The 21992-nt window shown below is 52.9% G+C and overlaps 1 long non-coding RNA gene across 1 annotated transcript in view; it reads right to left on the bottom strand.

Annotated features, from left to right (window-relative positions):
• The window catches only part of LOC120394485, a 58800-nt gene that overhangs the window by 6207 nt on the left and 30601 nt on the right, over nucleotides 1-21992 (bottom strand). Inside the window, exon 2 of the long non-coding RNA XR_005592309.1 lies at nucleotides 5719-5898. This is a non-coding gene — a long non-coding RNA (uncharacterized LOC120394485). The remainder of the gene's footprint in view (nucleotides 1-5718; nucleotides 5899-21992) is intronic.

Raw genomic sequence — 21992 nt, 5'->3', positions numbered from 1 at the left:
TGGGGGTGGAGTGGGGGGGTCGGCGACTGCCATAAACGGTGCCTGAACTCGCCTGGAGTTGAAAGCCCAAGGGGACGAGTGTCGGTGCTGAAATGGGGAGGTGGCGTGTAGTCGATGGATAAACGGGCATCCCAAGCAGCAGCGGAGAGGTTATTTTATTGCTGGGTCGGAGGGGGGGGGGGGCGACAGCTGCTGGAATGCCATGGCCAGGTCTGGTGCTTCATAGGCCATAAGCAACACTGTAAACATCAGCTGGAGATCTTAGGCGCTCAGATGCGGGGGCAGAAATGGCACTAAGTGACTCTCATTTCTAGGATCATCGGAGCCTTTCATTAAGGATTGAGCAGGGTGTGAGGGGGAAGCTTCTTTCCTAGTGAAGTGTGTTCTGGGCACATATGGGGGACGTGGGGAGGCCTTGGGGCCCTCGAGGGGAGCTGGTCTGCAGTCCTTGCAGGGTTTGATGCACGTTGGAAGAGGCTGGGGCGTGGGGAGGTCTGCGCTGTCTGCATTGTCCCTGTTCTGGGGTTAAATGGGGACCTTCCGCAGCTCTCGATGGGGTGCCTGTATGTAATGGAAAACCCGCTGGGCTTGCTGCTCAGTTGTGCACTGGTGAGAGTGCTCTGGCTCAGACCTGCTGAGGGGTGTCTCTGTGACAGCGTTCATTTGGCCGAGCTCGAGTGCGAGCGGCCCCGCTGCAGTTGAACACGCAAGCTTCTGCATCCCTGCTCGTGTGCGTTGCTAGGACTCCTACCTCCCGTGGCTCTTAGAGCTGCAGTAAAGTGAGCCGCTGGATGGATTTTTCCCAGTGACTTGCGGGAGAGCTTGTCCATCCTCTCTGGCCACCTGGAGGAGAGGAGGGCAGGGCCGGCCAGAGGATTCTGGGGGCCTGGGGTCTTCGGCGGCGGGGGGCCCCCGCTTCGGCGGTAAGTCGGCGGCGGGGGGTCCTTTCCTTCTGGGACCCGCCACTAAAGTGCCCCAAAGACCCACGGCGGGGACCCCCCGCTGCCGAATTACCGCCGAAGCAGGACCTGCCGCCGAAGTGCAGCCCCCACCACAGGTCTTCGGGGCACTTCAGCAACGGGTCCCACTTTGGCGGTAATTCAGTGGCGGGGGGTCCCCGCCGGGGTCTTTGTGGCACTTTGGCGGTGGGTCCCGGAACGGAAGGACACCCCCTCCACCACCGACTTACCACCAAAGACCCGGCTGCACTCCGGCGGCGGGTCCCGCTTCGGCGGTAATTCGGCGGCGGCGGGTCCTTCTGTCCCGGAGAGGAAGGACCCCCGGCCAGCGAAGAGCGGGAGCGAAGAAGCTCCGGGGGCCCGGGCCCCGCGAGAGTTTTCTGGGGCCCCCAGAGCGAGTGAAGGACCCCGCTCCAGGGGCCCTGAAAAACTCTCGTGGGGGCCCCTGTGGGGCCCGGGGCAAATCTGGGCGGCCCTACTTGGGCATGGGTGTGCCTTGGGCTGTGTGTCCATGGTCTTGTAGGGGTTAGGGAGCATGCATTTGTGTCTGCACAACACTGCCCTCAGGTGGGCACAATATGAACCGCTCGGCTGTGTGTCCTATGCCCTACACTGCCCCCAGCCAGGGGGATTCTCCAATGATTCTGGTTGAAATGGGAATAACAATAATATCTGTGGTGCACTTTGCCCCTGGGATACAGGAACACGCCATGGTGTGTGGTGTGTAGGACCACATCCCCTGTAGACGTGATACTGACCACTTAGCTCAATCCCCAGAGTGGTGCCCCCTAGTGGTGGATCAGTCCAATCAGCCTTATGTTCTGCCTTTGCTCTCCCGTGGGGCTGGGGGAAGCCAAGCCTTGGGGCCCAGCCCCCCTCACTCACAGTAGAGTCCTTGTTTTAAATCTCCTCCTCCTCCCCCCCCGCCATCTCTTCCCTGATCTAACTTTAGAAACGGAAGCAGATAGAGCGGAGATGATCAGATTAAACAGGAATCTCCCCCACTCCCTGGTGTGGGGACTATGACAATGCTACCCATGGGGTTGGGTGGGGGAACTGGGCAGCCCTAAGTCTGTGCAAAGGGTCCCGTGCAAAGCTGTCATAAACAGATAGTTAAGGGTTAAGGTCTCTTTTACCTGTAAAGGGTTAACAAGCTCAGTAACCTGACGAACACCTGACCAGAGGACCAATCAAGGGACAAGATAATTTCAAATCTCTGTGGAGGGAAGTCTTTGTCTGTGTTCTTTGTTGGTTCTTTTGTTCTCTCTTTGGATCTAAGAGAGGCCAGACATATATCCAAGTTCTCCTGAAGTATTTCCTACTATCCAGTATAGTGAGTATTAGAAAGGCGGATTAGTCTTATAATTAATTTCTGCATTTGCAATTGTGTGTTTGCTGGAGAAATATCTTTATTGCTGTTTGCTATTACTTTGATTATTCTGAGAAAGGAGGGGGGAAAAGTCTCTCCAGGTTTATAAGCTAGACCCTGTATATTTTCCATCCTGGTGTTACAGAGATAGTGTACTTTCTTTCTTTCTTTTAATAAAATCCTTTTCTTTTTTAGAACCTGATTGATTTCTTCCCTTGTTTGGATTTTCAGGGGAAGGGGAGGGGGGAAAAGTGAATCCCTCTTTGTTTTGATTCAAGGAGTTTGGATCAAGGTATCTCTCCCAACGACTAGGGGAGGGGGAAGAAGGTGGGGGAATGGTTTATTTCCCTTTGTGTTAAGATCCAAGGAGTTTGGATCTGTGTTCCCAGGGAAAGTTTGGGGGAACAGGGAGTGTGCTAGACACTGGAACTTCTAGCTGGTGGCAGCTTTACCAGATCTAAACTAGGATTTAAGTTTAGAGGAATCCATGCAGGTCCCCATCTTGTGAACGCTAAAGTTCAAAGTGGGGAATAAACCTATGACAAAAGCGCACTCAGCAGGTAGTGAGCGCTGCAGCCCCCTCCATGCGCTTCCATCTCTGCTGTGTCCTCTTAACAAGCCCCCCACCCCCAGCTCCCATAACATGGTTTCCCCCAGTGACAGCAAGAGATAGTCCCTACCCCAATCTAAAGAGATCTGGAAACAGGCACAGAGAGGGGAAATGATTTGCCCAGTGTCACACTGCAAGACAGTGGCAGAGCCAGGGATACAACCCAGGAGTCCTGACTCCCAGCCTCCACTCCCCAACCACTAGACACAACTCCCCTCCCAGAGCCGGGGATGGAACCCAGGAGTCCTGACTCCTCCCCACCCTCTATCCAATACACACTACCAGAACCTGAGCCACCATCTAGGGGAAGGGGACGTGTCTCTGTGGTGACCTGTCCTATGTCTATCCCTTGCCCCACCCGCATTGGGGCCCCAGGGCTCCCCGTTTCGCTTTTCTGAGCACAGAGTCATCCCCCACTACCCTGAAAAAAATGAATGGGGGGAAGGATAGCTCAGTGGTTTGAGCACTGGCCTGCTAAACCCAGGGTTGTGAGTTCAATCCTTGAGGGGGCCATTTAGGGATTTGGGGATTGGTCCTGCTTTGAGCAGGGGGTTGGATTAGATGATCTCCTGAGGTCCCTTCCAACCCTAATAATCTATGATTCTATCTATGATTTCCACCTCCTCCCTCCCTGACATTTCCCTAGGCAGCTGGCAGTGAGTGTGACTGAGGCTGGGCTGCCTACACAGAGCTGCGCTACTGACTCACCAGACCTGGTGGCTCTCATTAATGTCACCCAAGAACCTCGGAGCCTCAGGGATAGAGCTGGATTGAAGTTTCCCTGGGGTGTAAATCCAGAGGAACTCCACTAAGCCCAGCTCCTGCTCTCCCCTGAGCCAGCTGTAACTGACATTGGGCTGAAGCCTGTCATCGCTCGTCCCTCTCCCATATTCCCCCTGTCACCCCTGCATTCAGCTCCCTCTGCTCAATGCCCCAATCGAAGCTGGGGAGGGACCAGATTAACCGTTGGGTCCCATATGCCCCTCCCAGTGCCCTCTTTGAAGTCTCCTGGCCTGGCGCCCTGCCCCCATTCTGATGCCCTGCCCAGAGCTCCTGCTCCGGCAGGCCTGGGCGAGCACCTCACGGGTGTCAGCTGGAAAGGGGAGATGGAGGAGGAAAGGAACAACGCAGGGGATGGTAGCATCTGGGTATCTCAATCCCCCCAGGGGAGCCCCCCAAAGATGCCCCCTCTGGCTCCCCACCAGCTCCGCCCCTGCTCAGCTGCACCCCGAAGGGTTAACAGCTCGACAACAGGACCCACCCGCACAGGGAACCCAGTGCCCCCAGATCACCCTTGAGCAGAGCGTGGGCAACCCAGGCACAAGAGCTTAATGATAATAACTGACCCTTGTCTGAACAGCACGGAGTCAGAGATACCCGCCAGGGACTCAAGGTAACAGGTTGGAGGCTATTGAGGGTGTTGAATGAGATCAGGGCCCCCTTGTGCCAGGTTCTGCACTGACCTGGACTGAGATCAGTGGGGACCGACCAGGAACGATGGCCAATGGGAGCTGTGGGGGCGGTGCCTGCAGGCAGAGGCAGCGCGCAGAACCGCCTGGCCATGCCTCTGCCGAGGTGCCAAGGGACATGTCACCACTTCCAGGGAGCCCCCTTAGGTAAGCCCGGAGCCTGCATCCCTCACCCCCTCCCACGCCCCAATCCCCTGCCCCAGCCTGTGAAAATGAGCGAGTGAGTGAGGGTGGAGGAGAGCAAGGGACAAAGGGAGGGGGGAATGGAGTGAGCGGGGAGGTGAGGCCTCAGAGAAGGGGCAGGGCAGGGGGTGGGGCAAAGGTATTCGGTTTTCTGCAATTTGTAAGTTGTCAACCCTAGGTGCTGCCCAGACGCTGACCAAGATCGGGGCCCCCTATGGTGCCAGTCGTGGATCACGAGAGAATCTTCCTCACTGCATCTGCCTCTTCCTTACAGAGGTGCTGTGGTGGGGGGAGCCCAGGGCTGGGTTAGCAGGGGGCTGCGGGTCGGGATTGAGGGGCACCGGCAGAGCTGGGGAGAGGGGGAGCCCAGGGCTGGGCTAGCAGGAGTCTGCGGGTCGGGATTGAGGGGCACCGGCAGAGCTGGGGAGAGGGGGAGCCCAGGGCTGGGCTAGCAGGAGGCTGCGGGTCAGGATTGAGGGGCACCGGCAGAGCTGGAGAGGAGCCCAGGGCTGGGCGCTGGCCCAGGGCTGGGCTAGCAGGAGGCTGCGGGTCAGGATTGAGGCTGGGCGAGAGCCCAGGGCTGGGCTAGCAGGAGGCTGCGGTCGGGATTGAGGGCACCAGCAGAGCTGGGAGAGGGGAGCCCAGGGCTGGGCGCAGGAGCGCGGGCGGGATTGATTGAGGGCACCGCTGGGGAGAGGGGAGCCCAGGGCTGGGGCTGCGGGTTGGGCTGGGGATCTGCACAGCTGGGGCCCCTGGCAATATTCTTCCCGCTGCCCCTGTCAGACCCTAAAGCTGGATGGTAGAATCTGAGAAGCCAAGACCCCCATGGGACCACAGCCCCACCCCCAAAAGAGCCAGGCGTGTCCCTCCGCTCCCCCTCGCAGCCTGCAGCGCCCCCCTCTCCCTATCGCTGCGAGCACTGGGGGACACGTCTCCCCTCTGGGGGGCGCTGCAGGGTGGGGGCCCAGGCTGTTCCGCAGCCCCTAGTGGTGGCACTGGGCAATGCAGGCTGCAGACCCAGGGGGAACCCAGGGTCTATCTGTGTCCTGGGTGCAGCTGGAGATCGGGTGCCCCCTGGAGATCCCAGACCCCCTGCTCCCCCCGCCCGCTGTGGAGCCCCCGTCCTACCTTGTGTGGCTGAGGTGACGAGGATGGCGGTGACGCAGAGGCTCCAGAGGGCGTGGGCGAGGCGGGCCATGGTGCCGGCCGGGCGATTGGCACGCTCGCTCCCTGGCACGGCTCTCACCGGCCCGAGCCCGGGGCCTCTCCCGGCATCACACAGGAGGGACGATCCGGCAGTCAGCAAGCCTGGGGGAGGGAGGGGGGAGAAGCCATGAAACAAGCTGGGGGGGCTGCGGGGTTCACCCCACCCCATGCGCGGCAAGAGCCCCCTCCTCTATCTCCCAGCCCAGTAGCACCACCATTGGAGAGGGGAATTCCCCCCTCTGACCCAGGGCCAATACGGGTCCCCCCCCCAGACCGTCTATTCTCCAGGGCAGGGATTGACAACACCCAGCCCCACTGGCTTCCCCAGCCCACCGCCAGCTAGGACCAACCCTGGCACGGGAAGGGTTAATAATGGGCTGACCCAGCTCTGTGAGATCCGTGGGAGAGTGGGGTGGATGGGGGGAAGGTCAGAGACAGGCAGCTCTTGGGGGCATGGAGGCTGCGGGGGGCGGGACTGAGGACAGGGTGGCTCCAGCAGCCCCCCCCCACAGAGCCCCCCGCTGAGCCCCCCGCCCCGCTCCCCGCAGCACAGCGCCCCCGCTGAGCCCCCCGCCCCGCTCCCCGCAGCACAGCGCCCCCGCTGAGCCCCCCCGCCCCGCTCCCCTCAGCACAGCACCCCCCGCTGAGCCCCCCCGCCCCGCTCCCGCGGCACAGCGCCCCCCCGCTGAGCCCCCCGCCTCGCTCCTGCAGCACAGCGCCCTCCGCTGAGCCCCCCGCCCTGCCCCCTGCTGCACAGCGCCCCCGCTGAGCCCCCTGTCCTGCTCCCTGCGGCACAGCGCCCCCCGCTGAGCCCCCCCCGCCCTGCTCCCTGCGGCACAGCGCCCCTTAGTGCCACACTGGGGCATTGGGGTCAGCACTGATTGTGAGGGGACAGCGCCCCCTGCTGAGCCCTTGGCCTCAGCCCTTAGTGACAGACTGCAGCTCTCCCCACCATCTGCGGTCCCAGCTCACCCCTGCTTAGCCAGAAGTGGGAACTAGTGGTGACAGCTGAAGGGCTGGGAGTCCGGACTCCGGGGTTCTTTTCCCGGCTCTGGGATGGGGGTTGGGCGTAGCAGTGAGAACAAGCCAGGCTGAGTGGCGCTGGGTTTGTCGAGGGATCCCGGACACTGGGATGCCCCCGTGGACTGGAGCCCCGGCCAGCAGGACCCCGGCTGTGCCATCCGCACATCTCTCCCTCCCGCCCGGCTGCAGGAGCTGGGCCCGGAGCGCAGGCAGCACATGTGAGGGGAGCTTTCCAAGGCTCCTAGTTATGGCTTCCTGGTCTCTCCGGGAGGCGGCTCGGTCTCCTGGGTGAAGACACTGCGATTTAAGAAACTGCCTAATTACATCTCAAACTGCCAAATTATGGCAGATCAGCCGGGAGGGGAGGGGTCTGGTGTGTGGTTCGCCCACACGCCTGGGCTCTAGCCTCAGCTTGGGGAGAGGAGTAGGGGTTATTGGTTAGAGCAGGCAGCTGGGAGCCAGGACTCCTGGGATCTATTTCTGGCTCTTGGAGGGGAGCGGGGTCTAGTGGTCACAGCAGGGGGGGGGATCTGGCCTCCTGGATTCCCTTGCTACATCCTGGTGTGACTCACGAGCAAGTGCTTTGCCCCCTTCTGTGCCTCGGTTTCCCCAAACATAGAATGGAACTAATGAGGGTGGGCCCGACGCTTAGATGACCTGGAAGGTTTTGGTGATGCGAACACTTTGGGACCCTTGCTAGATGCAAGTCGGGTCCTGATCGTTATCAGGGAGAACCAGAACTGGACCCTCCTGCTACTGCAGGGGTCGCTGTGGGGCAAAATGACCTAGCTAGGGCCAGGCGAATCGCTCAGGTGAGGGCCCTGCATCAGAACCTTTTCCCAGCGAGTCGGAGCAGGAATTGAGGGGTCTGGGCCAAATTCCAGTGTTAATTCTACAATCCTGGTCACCTCATTTCCCTCCTGTAGCTTCTTCACGTGGAAAAGCCACTTGCTCTTGTTCTAAAGTGTCTGACAGTGATGGTGCGTGACAGTGAAACAGCTGCCACACCTCACCCCAGAAGTGGCTGCATCTCAGGGTTGGGTGAAGGATCCCTGTGCTAATACTGTGTGACTGCTAAACAGCTGCTGAGCCCTGGAACCTCAGTGCTGGCTGAATGATCCCCATGTGGTGTCTCTGTGTGCTGCCAAGCAGCTGCCATGCTCCACACCAGAGGTTGCTGCCTTTTAACGCTGGGCAGGCGAGTCGCGTACAGTGTGGCCGCATGGCTCTTAAAAAGCAGCCGCGCCCCACCCCAGAGCTGGCTGCAATGCTCAATTTATCAAGCGCCCCAGCTCCATTACGGTGCAATACACTGGCTGAAACCCCCACACCCTGCTTGTGCCATGTCCCTGTTTAGCGTCTCCTCGCAAAGGTGCCTCCCAACTCCCTGGAAAGCCACAGCAAAGGGCAGCGAGATGAACAAGCGTCTGGAAATCTCCTGCTCTAGCGCCAACAGATTTATCGGCCTTCGGAGCCCTGGATTCCTGACCCAGCAACAGCGGGTTCCCTGGAAACTCCCCACAGCCCATCCGCTGGGCAGCGCCCAAGCAACAGGGCTGCCAAGTCTGCACACACAGGAGGCTCCTTTCTACAGCAGAAGACGAACAATTATTATCCGCATTAAGGTTGTGACCAGGATGTGGGGGGGCCCCCTTGTGCCGGGCGCTGCCCAGACCCCGGCCGAGATCAGGGCCCCCGTGTTCCGGGCACTGCCCAGGATCAGGGCCCCCTTGTGCCGGGCACTGCCCAGACCCCGACCGAGATCAGGGCCCCCTTGTGCCGGGCGCTGCCCAGACCCCGACCGAGATCAGGGCCCCCTTTTGCCGGGCGCTGCCCAGACCCTGACCGAGATCAGGGCCCCCTTGTGCCGGGCGCTGCACAGACCCCGGCCGAGATCAGGGCCCCCCTTGTGCCGGGCGCTGCCCAGACCCCGGCCGAGATCAGGGCCCCCTTGTGCCGGGCGCTGCCCAGACCCCGACCGAGATCAGGGCTCCCTTGTGCCAGGAGCTGCACAGACCCCGACCGAGATCAGGGCCCCCTTGTGCCGGGCGCTGCACAGACACAGCAAGAGGTTGCCCCTACCCCATAGAGCTCACAATTGAAACAAAGGGAAGGATTGGTCCCCCTTATTTTACAGAAGGGGAAACTGAGGCACCAGGTGATGCAGTGACTCACACCAGGCTGCATGGGGAGTCAGTGGCAGAGCAGGAATCGAGCTCAGCTCACCTGAGTCCCAGCATCTGACCCACAAGCCCATCCTGCATCAGTGGGTCACGACCTGTTAACCCTGCAGAGACGGGCCGGGCCTTTTGCAGCACCCCTGTGTGCCCGTCCGGCTGCTCCAGCCACAGGGCCGGGGCTATTTTAGGACATACCATATCCCAGTGCCTGGTGGGCAGGATGGTCCCCACCCCCTCTCCAGGGCACTTCCGGCCTGGATCCTGCCTCTGCGCTCCGGGGCATGGAAGCTGCCGTCAAATGAGAGGGAATTTGGAGCAGTGCAGCGAAAATGATTAAGGGTCTCAGAGGATTGAATTACAAGGGGAGATTAAAAGAACTAAATACGACTAGCTTGGCTAGACGGCGGCTAAGGAGCGCTCAGATAATTGTCTGGGAGTAGCTGAAGGATGTAAATATCGAACGGGGGGGTGGGAGGGGAATTATTTGAGAGGAGATGTTAAACTCTAGTGCAGCGTGGTCATGTGGTAAAGCACTGCGGCAGGATGCGGGAAATCTGGGCTCGAATCCCACTGCTGTCACCAGCAGGCCGGGTGAATCAGTTCACTGCTTTGTACCCCCATTTCTCCTACAAGCTGCAAATCCTCCCTTGGTCTGTTAGAAGGACGGTGCTGGGCTTAGAGAGGAAGGCAGCTATGGCACTAAGATGGGCTATGGGGAAATCAGCTCCGCTCCGCTGCAAATATTCTGTGTGACCCCTGCGGGAGTCTCTCTGTGCCTCCATTTCCCCACAGGTAACACAGAGAGAACAGTCCCTGCCCTACCGCACAAGGGGGCTCAGATACTATCGGAAGGGATCTCTTAGGGGCTGGCATTGCCTCAGCAGCACGATGGTGGGGGGTTTCAAGGCCCAGCTCCTGGAGTCAGAAGAACCCTTGCTCCTGTGGCCCTGGGGACAGCAGGGAAAAGCTGGCTTCAGAGGAGAAAAAAAGAATACTGAATTCATTGTTATCTAATAAAACAAATCTCATGATTTTAAGTCCATCTTGCAGTGTTGGGGGCCTGGTTCACGTCCGAGGTTGGCAATGCTGCCATCTCTCGCTACATTTGTACAGCCCCTGGCACAACAGGTGCTGAGCTCAGTTGGTGCCATTTTTTATTATTCTTGGGGAGGCAGCGTGGCCTAGTGCAGAGCGCACTGGACTGGGACTCTGGAGCCCTGGCCACTGGCCTGCTGGATAACCTGGGGCAAGTCCGTTCCCCGCTCTGTGCCTCAGTTTCCCCAGCTGTAAAGCGGGGATAATGCTACTGACCTTCCTTTGTAAAGTGCTTGGAGCCCAACTGATGAAAAAGGCTGGTTAAGAGTCATTATTCATTTGTAATGTAGTAGCACACAGGAGCCCCCGTGACGGATCAGGACCCCATTGTGCCAGGCGCTGCACAGACACAGAGCACAAAGCTGGCCCCAGCCCCAAGAGCCGACAGTCTACGTCCAGTCTCTGGACTAGAAATGACTCTGGCTCTGTGCTGAGAATCAAACCCACGGCGTCTCTTGCAGATGACAGGTGCGACGGCGCCCCCTGATCCCAGCCTGATTCCACATGGAAGTCATGTATGCAGGGAGCAGGGCAGCTAATCTTGGCCAAACAAGCACAGCTGACTGCCACCCCCACCACTGGAGCCTCACGGGGGTGGGGGAGGGAATCCCCACGGACGTTATGCAGTCTGGGGGCTCTGGCACTCAGCTGCGTGGCTCTGAGGCTGGGTGGCACACCCACTCCATCTCTAGGGGGTAGCCAAGGAGAACCAGTGTCGCTTAGCAACATTTAGGTGTCCCGGTTACATCGGGGAGAGGTTATTGGGGGACATGCACTGGATATGACCTCCCCCAGGGGAGGGGCCATTGTGGATCATGGCTCCACCCACCATCCTTCCTCTGAGGGCGAGAGAGTCTCCTCCACCGCAGCCCTCGCCATGTGGCCAGCGGGCACAGCACAGCCTGCCAGGCAGACTCGCGCCTGCAGCTCCACCAGGGTTTGCAATTAAAAGCCGCAATTAATGGGCCGATGTAATGCTGCGAAGCAGGGGGCGGGGAGATGCTGCGTGAATGGGGCACACGATACAGCAAAGCCGCAGGGTACAGACCATGCTATCAGCCACTGGCCAGCCCTGGGTGAGTGGCCGGCCCTCCGGCCTTGGTAGCCTGCAGGAGCTCTCGCTCTGGTCCTTTCACCATGCCGAGCTCTTTAGTGGGAGGGCTCCAGATCGCGCTCCCTGTTTTCCCGGGGAGGGCGGGGGGACCAGCTCACCCTGTGTGTGAGTGAGTGGCAGTGCGGGGAAGAGAACCCAGGATTCCTGACTCCCAGCATCCCCACTACCTGGCTCTACCCAGAAGACCTCTCTCCCATCTCAGAGCCAGGAAGAAAACCCAGGAATCCTGGCTTTCAACCCCTCACCCCCAGCTCTACCCACCAGACCTCACTCCGCTCCTGGAGCTGGGAAGAGAACCCAGGAGTCCTGGCTCTCAGCTCCTGCTGCCAGCTCTACCCAACGGACCTCACTCCCCTCTCAGCCCTGGGAGGAGAACCCAGGAGTCCTGGCTCCCCAGCAAGCCCCCCCTTCCCTTTGACAGTGGGATCTTTACTGACAAAGGCCTTTACTCTAGAACCAGTGACACATCTCCATGGTAACAGCTCATCTTCGTAGCTCCTTGACACTCAGATCCATGTTAGGTGGGGGGGAGCGGGAGGATGGAGGGGGAGGTAAAGGGGGGAGGGGTCCAAAGACAGGGGGTGCGGGATGGTTTTGAAATCAGCAATCAAGCCTCTGGCTGCTCATCAGGCACAATCAAACCCGCCTGCATCCACCCTGCCCCCAGATCTGGGGGTGCCCAGAGGGAAATGACCCATTTCCTTGGCCGAGCCCTTGTCAGCAGCATCCCGGCCCAGTTGCAGAGCCTGCCCCCGCCCCACAAACGTACTCTCCCAGCCTGTGCAAATGGCAGCGTCACCTCGCTGAGCTGCCGGCAGGCCCATCTAGCCCGGCGTCCTGGCATGGGACTATCGACAGCCCCGGGCCATTGGTTACGGCTCCGTGTACTGAAGGAGTCTTAGAACTGAGCTGGGAAATCAGGGTCATCCCTGCTCCTTTATCTGGGGCACAGGAAGCCTGAAATGTTGGTTTTTCTGCTTGAAATTCAAGTCTCGTCCACTCTGGGCGTCTCTATGGAAAACTAGGGATCAGACCGGATTCTGAGAGCAGTGATTCCATGCACACCTCAGCTCATTCATGCCGGGCAGTGAGAGGGTTCAAAAAAACATCTGAGCTGTTTAAAATCCCAGGGTCTGACGCTCCCATGGCTTTTCCCCTTTACACCAGGGCCCGGTGAGCGTGAAACACGACAGTTTCACACTCCCCTTACACTGGTGCAAGTGAGCTCCCAATGTCCTGGATAAACCAGGAGCAGAGTTTGCATTTAGTATTGGTGATGTTTATTGAACTCAAACACCCAAGGAGCAGTTGGGAGAAAATAAGTCCCTGATAAAGAAGCAACACCTCACCCCCCTTGCCCTTCCAGTTAAAGCTGTTTTCTCTGATTTCGATTTCTGTTGTTAAAACGTGTTCACTAACATCTGTTAGTTAAGGGCGTGTCTAGACAGGGCTAGAAGGCTTGTTTTAACCCATGTTAGTTAACATCTTTTAGACCAGGAAAGTTGTATTTTTACCGACATTAGCTAGTCAGGATGAAGCCTAGGATAGCAAAGCAGAGAGCAGGAGCTAAAATACAACCTGGTCTGTCCACACTGGACTTCTAAAACATGGGAGCTAACCCGTTTTTAAAATACACCTAGTCTAGACCAGCTCTGACGTGCCAGCTCAGGGGTGGACAAACTTTTTGGCCTGAGGGCCACATCTGGGTATGGAAGTCTGTGTTTATGTCTCGTCTCTGCCTGGCTGCTCGCAGCTCCGGCCTGTCCCTGGATCCCTGGTCGGGGCCGTCACCTGCAGCAGACGACCCCCGCTCTTATCGCTGTGACATGCTGGGGGCTGCTGGGTGGGGTTAGTGCTTGGGCGGGAGAGTGAGGAAAAGGGGGCGGGGGGCTCTGGAAGGGGCTGCTTTTCCCTCCGGAACAGGTCTAGGGGGTGCTGTGCTTTTCCCACGAAACCTGACCTAGGGCAAGTCCTTTCTTGGCTCTGTGCCTCAGTTTCCCTGAAAGCTGCTGGGGCCGGGACTGTGTTTCTGTGCAGTACCTGCCATGCCGGAGCCTCTGTGTGCAGCCAGAAACCCACTCACGACCGACGACGCAGATGGTGCAGCTGGCTCTGGGTACAGCAGGGTCCCGGAAGCGTCACCTCACAATAACAATTCAGGGCTGGCAGAGCATTTGCCAGCACATCTCAGAGGAGAAAGGGACACGGTGGCTGGAGTATGAATCTGTGACGTGGGAGAACCAGGTTCAATTTCCTGCCCAGCTGCAGCCTCCTGGGGCAAGTCAATGAGTCGGTCTGTGACTCGGTTTCCCCAAACGGGACTATTAGCACTGCCTGGCCTCCCAGGGGTGTTGGAAGGGTAAATACACCACAAAATGTGAGGTGCCCAGACCTGGGGTGATGGGGGTAATGTTAACCACACGTACATAGCAGCACTCACACCCCATTACCGCCCGGTTAGTGCCCGGCATGAATATTGTAGGCATGACTGTTGGCCACTTACACCAACTGAATTGTTTTTTTTCCCCACAATGCTGTTCACCGGCATCTCCCACAATACCTTGGAACTGGCCAGCTCAGCATTTGACCTAAGCGGAGAGGAAAACTTGCAAAGGCTAAATCCGTGAATATCCTGCCCCCGGCGCAACCATCACGGACCGGTATCCGGCATGCAGCAGCCAAAGCACAGCGGAGACAGGCCCAGCCCAGAACAGGCTCAGGAGCTGGTACAACCTGGCGGGCCGGATCTTAGATGAGGTGTAAGGTGCTTGCTAATGTGTCCTGTAAATACACGTGGGTTTAGAGGGCGTATCCTCCACGCACGGGGAATATGCTGCGAGAGAGGAACTGAAGAACAATGCAGTGAATGGTGGGTATTTCGGGGGTGTCCTCAAAATCCGAGGCCCCAGGCTGCAGCCCCCAGCGCCGATCTGGCGTTGGGGAGGTCTTTTCATACTGTGCTGTTTTGTCTTTAGCCACTATGCATTTGGCTTCGTCTGGATATTTAGTCTCCAATATTTTTCATCGTGAACCACGAGTGTGTCACACGCTTGGCTATGCCGAATATCACCAGTTCAGGGCTTGCTCACACCCAGCTTGTGCTACTCCAGATCCAATGCCTGAAACAGGCCAAACCGGGTGTGAATTTCTACCAGGGAGGGGGAATTTCCCATTGGAACAAGTGGCCCAGGGATAGAGTCTCTGGCCTTGGCTGTTCTTGCCTGGAAACCTAGGAACTGGGCTAGTTATTGGGTCCAATCAAAGGGGAAACTGGGTGAAATTCTCTGGCCTGTGATATCCAGGAGGCCAGACTAGATCATCTCATTCTAATGGTTCCTTCTGGCCGCTGGGAATCTCTGTATGTCCCAACTCTGCTGTTGGACTATTGTTGGGGACTTTAACCCCGTGTGGAAGCCAGTAAATAATTAACAAGGTTTTGAAGAGATCTTAATGAATGTTAGTTAGCATGAGTTAGGTTAACTGTGACCCTGGTGACGTGAGGAAGCAAGATAATGTAAGACAGAGTGAATTGTGTGAAAGTTATTACGACCTTGCAATGTGCAGTCTTGCAGTCTTGTTTTTCTAGTGAGATAGGAGGAAAGCTTATGTATAAACAAAATGTATTTGTTGTTTTTTACTGTCTGTATTATTGCTAGAAATTGTCTGTAAAAGGTATAAAGGCTTGCTGTGATTGTTTACCAGTTGAGAGACCTGTCCAGGACCCTGTGTCCTATGGCACTCTCTCCCTCCATGGTAATTACTGGAGAAATAATAAAGTATTTGATTTTGCTGCATCCAAACAAAAGTGAGAACTGAGTTTTTCTTCGACAATTTGGGGGCTCGTCCGGGATGGCAACGCCCACGGACCCACAGACAACTACTACGGATCATTCCCCTTGAACCCCATGGCGCCACATGAGAGGTATGAGACCTTTGAAATCTCTATTGGGGTATCGGAGGAGGACTTTCCGTGAGGACATCTGTCTCTCTGTTGGGCTCACGCCATCTGAACTTATTGACTGTGCAGCAGGATCAGATGCAAAGTGGTATTGGGAGAGGCCCCAATAAGGTTAGTTTATAGCAGTACTGGGAACTGCTGAGTTGGCCAAGGAAATGCATAAGGTAATGCATAAGGTAATGCATAGGTAAATGCATTAGAATGCACTGGTGCTGAGGGTTTTTACCGCCTCAAGAGGGTTGTCATACCACCTCATGGTATTGGTCGGACCAGGTAAAGATGCATCATGGTTAAAAAAAAAAAAAAAGATAAAAAGGTTGAAAAAGGGTTAAAAAGACAGAAAAAGAAAAAGGAAGAAAAAGAGGCCTTGGGTGTGTGTGTGTACACCAGTGTGAGTGGCTGTTACCGGGCTAGCCCAGTAACTAGTGGATCTTTAGGAGATCCGACCCACGGTGGGCTGACTCAGCCTGGCATAGTCCGGCGAGGAAGCTGCCTGGGTCTAGGAGTGTGTGAACCCATCTTCCCTCCCCTTTCCTTGTGAGTCTCTCCTGTGTGAGTGGAAAATGGGTAAGGGACTGTCTAAATATTCCACCTTACCCCCTAAGGGTACCCCAGCATATTACATGTACGTACATTATGGTCCTAAAACCTGCAGGTATTTAAATGATTGGAATCTGTATACGCGTGAAAATTCATTTAAACAATGCCCATTAGAAGGTACCTTCAATCTAGATAAGATCATATATCTCAGTGGAGCTTTAATCACAAAGAAAAACCTCTGTAACAGTGTGAGCAATTTGTCTAGGAACGGGTTAATTTGAAATTCGGCTTAGCCCTGAGATAAGGGAGAAGTTGTTTTGTCTTCAAGGTCATGAATTAGTGCGGACTATGCTAAGTGCTAAGTAACTGCTTCAGCCCCAGCTGGTTGTGGAAAATAAAAAAGGCAAAAAGCAGTATAAGTTACAAACTGAGATTGCATTTGCAAAGCTTAACGGTTCAGTGAGATCCAACAGTTTTTGCAACCCTGAAGCCGGACAGGCAGCTGACCTGAACTGGAATCTCTGAAAGAGACGCCGCAGGAGATTCCAGGGTGTAAAAGAACAGCCATCCCAAGAGTGGAAGCATGTTGGAAATGCTGGACAAGCTGTATACAGGATAATCTCCCGTCCACCTATTTCCCTTCTCTGAACATTATACACAGACATGCCAGTCTGGATATGTGTAAGTGTTAAAGTGGCTTAAGGCTTGGGGCATTCATATTTTTCCCGAGTGATGTGGGAGCATTCCCAACACTCTCCATTGTTGTTTTATTATTTTAATGAAGCTTTAAAATTTGATTATATGCTCTGTCAGTTTGATCACCTGACATGAGGGATAAATTAGTAATAGGAATTTGTCACAGTTTGGTGAGCAATTGCAGAATTTACACCATCTATCTGTTTTACCCTTGTTAGTTTATGTTTGCTTTGTTTGGTACTGTTGGTGTTTTGTGTTAAGAATAGCATGATTATAGGTGAGCTCTAATAGAATAAGGAAACACTATTTGGTTTTGGTGCACTATTTAGCTTTGGCTCTGTTTTGTTTAACCGGTTACTGATGTTTTTCTGCTCTGTTCATTTGGGCGTTAGGTGTGTGAGCGGAACTGAACTTCTCGTTCATAATTCCTCAGGGTGGAAGCCATGTGGGGGATGAAGCTCTGGGGTTGTCCTGAAATTTTACAGTCCCGCCCCCCCCCATAGCGGACAATATAATAGAAGTAGAAAAATTTGGCTTAGACTGTAATTTTCTTTGCTTTTTGTGTAATTTTCTTTTCTGTTTAAGTGTCAGCAGACAAATGGGTGGGTCTCTGGGTAGACCCCCAAAGGGGTTTGGATTATGTGTTAAGTGAATGGCCATGTATTTTTGCCCAGGTGGCAAGCCTTACTAGGAAGGACTCAGGTAGTCTTGTGAGTAGAAATGTTTTGGGGACAAGACCAGAAGGGTGGGGGCTAGTTGAGTAGCCCACCCTCCTAGCTAAGAACTGGTTGTGGAACAAGCTAGTGTCCATGGACGGGACGATTCAGTGAGGAAAAAAGGATCGGGCCCAGGCAGGCGGGCAACAGACAGAGAGATTTGGAAACTTTTGAGGGTGTAGTGGAAAGAAGGAGTAAGTGAATATAAGCATGAGGATTTCAAATACTCAGAAGGATATTTGGAATGGTGATTTGCATTGGTAAAGTGGCTGTTGGGAGGAGAAAGCAATTGATTTTTAAGGGAAAATGAAAAATTGACTCTGTGTTTGCTGGGGGGAACAGCACTTGAACTTTGTGAAAAAGCTGAAGAGAACAGTTTTTTGGTGTCTTTGACATATTTGTGAATGAATTCAGGCAAAGAAATTATTAGATTGCACTCATTTGGCTATGAACAATTTTGTTAAATCAGTTGAAGAATGTATACAGTGCTATGTAATGACATTGTATTAGGCCCTACAGGCACTATAAGTGGTGATGTTTTCTTTCAGTGTTTAAAAGCAGGAGTTAAAAGAAATAAAAAGCAAGCCGGAGAGCATCTGTGTTAATGCAAATTAACTAACTGATAAGGTAGAGGCCGCTGAACCAGGGCTGTCTAAGAAGCACATACGAGAAAATATGGGGTAATTCCTCGTTTTGCCTAGAATCAACAAGAGTATTTGTATATTTTAAGTATTTAACTGCCCCGAAGGGGTGGACCTCTGTTTTTGTCTTTCAGATAATCAAAGAACATTAATGCCAGCTACACAGCATTCAACATACTATGATTTACTGGCAGTCACAATTATGTTGTGTGTTCTATGTTCTGTTTTGTGGTGTTTTGCCAAAAAATTGTTGTGTTTAATATTTTCATGAGATGGTCTGATTTGACATCAAGCGAAAATGTTGCATTGCAATGCAGATACTTGTTTTGTTCAACTTAGAGTACAAAGTGTTTAGTTATATCAGAAAAATGTGATATACTAAAGTCTAATACATTTTCTTAAGTAAGAGAAAGAAATTACATTGGCCAAATCTTTTCATTGAGAATTGTTGTTAAAATTTGCATACTGACAGTCTTTGGACGCAAGGACATGAAAAGTTAACCCACTCCCCATATTGTACGAGGGATCCTTCTGGCTACCTCAGACTTTTAGCCAGAGGGCTGGGGATGGTGGATAGCTATTGGACTAGAAGTTATATTAAGTGAACTTCTCAAAGTGGGTGTGCTTGTCCTGGCTTGTTCTTCCAAAGTTCTGTAATAAGGTTATTTTAGTGAAAGGGTATATGTGGCATACTTGATTAATAAGACTAATGTACTGTATAACAGTAATGTTTATGTGTTCATGGTATAAAAGGTGTATGAGTAAAGGGTAACAGTTTTCTTTGTATGTTAACGAAAAAAAAAAGAAAAGAAAAAAACGCCAAGAAGGGAGAAAAAAAGAGAATGGCTAACATGCGCTGGCCCCAGTCAAGGACACCGCTTGGCTGCCTACCAAGGGAAGGGGGGGGGGGGGAAATGGTTGCTACAGTTACACGAGATTGGTGTGCAGCGGCCAGCCCACTCTCCTCCTTGGGGACCTTTTGTAAATATTCAGATTGATTTTATTTCGATGTCTACATGTTGTGGTTATGGATATGTATTTGTTTTAGTTGATGTATTTACCAATTGGGTTAAAGCTTTTCCCAGCAGGAAAGCAGGTGTCAGGACTGTTGAGACATTTTGCTTAAAGATTTTGTGCCACGTTTTGCCATCCCTGTGGGTATCAACAGTGATCGTGGGATTCATTTTTACTGGACAGATTGTAAAGGAGTTATGTGCAACTCACTGCCCTCACCACCCACAGTTGGGACAGTGGAACGCCAGAACGGGATTTTAAAGAATAAACTGGCCCAGATTTGTGCTGAAACGAACTTAAGGTGGCCGGATGCCCTTCTTTTGGCACTGAGGTGTATGAGAACCATTCCCAATCGAACGACTGGACTCAGCCCTCATGAAATTTGACAGGACACCCAATGCTGACTACCAACTGCACCCCCGCTAACCCCAGCTCAGATGGACATTCATTTGCTGGATAACATAATGCTTAAATATTGTCAGGCACTAATGAAATGTGTTAAGTCTTTTTATACACAGGTGATGGAAGCACTACCAAAGGATCCTGTGCAACCTTGCCACTCGTTGGAACCAGGAGCCTGGGTCTACATAAAGATCCATCAGCGAAAGACTGCCTTGGCTCCATGCTGGAAAGGCCCTTTCCCAGTCCTGCTGACTACTGACACCGCTGTGAAGTGCCACAAACTGACTGCTTGGACCCAGGATTCTCACTGCAAAAAAAAGACCCCTCCACATCAGAAGACTTTTCCTATTGATGATTAGCCTATTCTTTCTTCTAGTTCTACTGTACTTCTGGACAGCAGGGAAAAAGCTCCCTTGACCACTGACAGACCAACTGTGCCTTTAGACTTTTCTAGAAAAGAGCACAGCTATTACAGGGTGATATGTGCTGGAAACCTCTCCCCTGTAGGATGCTAAACCTCGATTGTTTTGGGAAAGAAGAAGACACACTCACTCCACTGACATTGCCAAAGTCCAGGAATTCCTGACTGAAAAGGACACTGAGAACTGACCCTGGTGAAGAAACAAAGAATTACATACTGGCAGGAAGAACTTTGTGGGACCCATGCTTGGGACTGTGGTATTAATTGGATTTTGGGGTTTATTCTACAGGCTGCGCCCTGTGTTTTGGATAAATCCTTCAGTATGTATTGCCCTCCCTAATTGGATTTTACCTGACGTTGCCCTTATCCAGTTTTCTACATACCCAGATTGCTCACAAGGGGCTACCATTAGATTAGCACAACAAAAAGGCCTGGGTTATTTCCTCTGGACAAAAAGGGAATTGACCAGATCCCTGTGGGCTGGGTTATTTCATTTGGCCAATAGTGTAGTAGCCATTTGGACTATTCTTCCAGGCCAAGAACATGATAAGAAATTGGGGCAACTAGAAAAGGCCACTAGTCTTATTTTTGAAGCTCAGCTATCTTCAGTACAGGCTGGAGTTGCTGAGTTACATGTAATTTCCACCCTTAGTTCTATGACCCAGAAGTTACTGACAGAGATGGTATTGAATATCACTGAGGCTGGGAAGGCATTGCAGTGGGATCTGGACTAGACTTGGCCCACTGCCCTTACAGACGTCAGGAGTACCATCTGATCTGTGGTCATGAAGACATACTTGGACACTTTCTGGATGGAAGTGTGGACATTCACAGTGCTCCTTCCAAGCATATGGACCGGTTAGGGTGGGTGTGGGCTCCCACATACCGAATCCTGCTGGGTCCATGGGGAGGATGCCTGTGGGACTGTAATTGTTTACCGAGACATCTGGGGAAATTAGACCACCTGGTATCTCCAACTGATTTCTAGACAGTACCCCTAGAATGACACCTGACATTTTGGTTAAGAATAGAGAGTCAATGGACATTTTGGCCGTTAGAACCACCACAGCTCAGTGTATCTATAAACTGAAGCTAGGAGAAGTTGTCACTGTTTATGACAATATTTGTTGAGGGGGTGGAGGTCAAGGAACTACCCTGACAGGACACCCAATTTTTTTCAACCTAATGATAGCTGTGTGTGCGTTAATGACACCACTTTACACGATATACATATTGATCTTACCACTGCTGCAGGCAATCCTATCATTTCCTGGCCTGCAGATAGAATGTTACATGTAGCTCTTAGATTTCAGGTATATTTTAATTAAACTAGAATAGTACCTGATTGGTTTCAAAATTTGCTTTCATTGTTACCTAAGGTTCGAAGAATCTCTGAATTGCAAGGGCAAATTCCCATGTTTTAGAATGTATATCAAGCTGGAAGGAATGCCTTTCATACAGCTTATAGAGTGTTTACTTTATGTACTAGGTATGATGTTTTGTGCTTTGTGTTCACGATTGTACAACAGCCCCATTATATTATTCCTATAGGATTGTTATTATTTGTAGTGTTGTTAGTTAATTTAGGATTATATTGTTGTTGTTGTTGTTGTAAATAACGTAAGAATAGCAATACCTTTCATGTTCGTGCTGATCATGCATTGTCATTACATCCCATGAAAACCCTAAGATTGACATATTTGCTGTAGAATCTGATATCCATGGTTTGATGCAAATTGGGATTTGAAATGTTTGTTGTACTAGAAGTACAAAAGGGGGGAGTGTGGAAGCCAGTAAATAATTAACAAGGTTTTGAAGAGATCTTAATGAATGTTAGTTAGCATGAGTTAGGTTAACTGTGACCCTGGTGACGTGAGGAAGCAAGATAATGTAAGACAGAGTGAATTGTGTGAAAGTTATTACGACCTTGCAATGTGCAGTCTTGCAGTCTTGTTTTTCTAGTGAGATAGGAGGAAAGCTTATGTATAAACAAAATGTATTTGTTGTTTTTTACTGTCTGTATTATTGCTAGAAATTGTCTGTAAAAGGTATAAAGGCTTGCTGTGATTGTTTACCAGTTGAGAGACCTGTCCAGGACCCTGTGTCCTATGGCACTCTCTCCCTCCATGGTAATTACTGGAGAAATAATAAAGTATTTGATTTTGCTGCATCCAAACAAAAAGTGAGAACTGAGTTTTTCTTCGACACCCGACAGCGAAATTCGTTGTCTGTTCACAAAGAGACAGGCAACACCAGCAAGGTCCGATCAAAAGCCTTTTATTGACAAGTGCACGCATCAACAAAAGGCCGCTCGTCTCCAGTGAGAACCAGCCCCTTTTTACAGCTTAGCATTAGCCTATATAGACAGTTTTATTACGTCATACATCACTCACTTG

This window comes from Mauremys reevesii, unplaced genomic scaffold (assembly GCF_016161935.1).
Source record: "Mauremys reevesii isolate NIE-2019 unplaced genomic scaffold, ASM1616193v1 Contig60, whole genome shotgun sequence".
Taxonomy (NCBI): domain Eukaryota; kingdom Metazoa; phylum Chordata; order Testudines; family Geoemydidae; genus Mauremys; species Mauremys reevesii.
Note: the sequence above shows the minus strand (reverse complement) of the source record. Positions and strands in the feature narration are given on the sequence as shown.